The sequence below is a fragment of the Calidris pugnax genome, unplaced genomic scaffold (genome assembly GCF_001431845.1).
Source record: "Calidris pugnax isolate Ruff unplaced genomic scaffold, ASM143184v1 scaffold88, whole genome shotgun sequence".
NCBI classification, from domain to species: domain Eukaryota; kingdom Metazoa; phylum Chordata; class Aves; order Charadriiformes; family Scolopacidae; genus Calidris; species Calidris pugnax.
In genome coordinates this window covers 2,213,867-2,215,244 of record NW_015090849.1, presented here as the reverse complement: position 1 = coordinate 2,215,244, position 1,378 = coordinate 2,213,867, and the positions used below count along the sequence as shown (strand labels likewise).

Here is a 1,378-nt window from a genome sequence, read left to right as displayed (position 1 = left end):
TTTTTTTTTTTTGTGGTTGGACTCGATGATCTCTGAGGTCCCTTCCAACCACTACGATTCTGTGATTCTGTGCTTCCAAAGGAGGATCAAACTGGGAACGGGGTCCCTTGGGAATAAGATGAAGCAGGGCTGAGAGTTGATAAACTGAATATGAACTTTCCTGTGATGTTTAATGGGAATTAAAGAAAATTCCCCCCTTTTTTCTTTTGTTAGACGGACTTAGAAACCTGACTTCCGTGAATTTGGGATAATTCTGCCCTTATAACGATGTCTCTGCCGCTGTGGGTGCTGCCACTGTGGCAGCCCCAGCCTGGAGGGGCACAGGGAAAGTGGGGTACACCCCAGGTTTGGGTGTACCCCAAAACACACACCTTCCCCCTTCCCCACCATCCCATTCCAGAGGGATGGAAGTGACTGGAGTCAGACATTGGGCAGGATTTACCTCCGGCACCTGAGGAAAGGGGGATCCCAACTCCCTCTGAATTGAACCAAAATCAGGAAAAACAATAAATAGAAGGGGTTGGGAGTGAAGGAGAAAAAAATTGTTAGATCTGAGAGAAAATGCAGAGTAGTTGTTTGGTTTTTTTGGGGTTTGTTTGGTTTTTTCTGGGGTTTTGTGCTGCAGAGGAGCCAGATGGGGGTCTGCCACCCCAATTGCTCCCCGGCCGGTGGGATGCTTTTGGGTACCCCGGCATCCCCAGCAGGGACTCAGGGAATTAGAGTGGGGGCTGTGAGGAAATAGGGTGCTGGAAGGCTCCATCTGAGGACAGAGAGTCCCCCCCGGGCTCCTCTCACCCCCTCCACCTCCCCAGCTCTGTATCCCAGTGCCGCCCAGTGCTCAGGCTCTGGTCCTACTGGTTTCCCCGTTTCTCCGCTCCCCACCCGTTCGGGAAACACGAGCAAAGGAGATTTGGTGGGATTTGAGAGGGGGGGGTCCGTCCGAGCCCCCCCCTGGGTGGCTACCCCGGAGCAGCATCCCCGGAGCCGCCTCCGAGCCCCCCCCGGGTCGGTCGTGCCTTGGGGGGGGGACGGTCCCCGTCCCCAGCGGGGACAATTTACGGAGCATCGAAACGGGGGGGTTCCGTGACCGAAAATAGTAGGGATTTGTCCCTTTCGGCAGGAAAAATCCCAGCTGTATCCATTCCCCCCCTTGCCCCCCCCCCCCCCCCCCCCGGCCGCTTTCACCTCATGTCCCCAAGGTCACCTCATGTCCCCAGGTGTCACCTTGTGTCACCAAGGTCCCCTCCTTGTCCCCTCCACCACCTCATGTCCCCAAGGTCACCTCATGTCCCCAGGTGTCACCTTGTGTCCCCAAGGTCCCCTCCTTGTCCCCTCCACCACCTCATTTCCCCCAGGGAACCTCATGTCACCCAGGAGC

General features: G+C 56.4%; 1 protein-coding gene across 1 annotated transcript in view; it reads right to left on the bottom strand.

Annotated features, from left to right (window-relative positions):
- The window catches only part of NKX2-6 (NK2 homeobox 6), a 5,276-nt gene that overhangs the window by 1,040 nt on the left and 2,858 nt on the right, over positions 1–1,378 (bottom strand). The window lies entirely within an intron of this gene.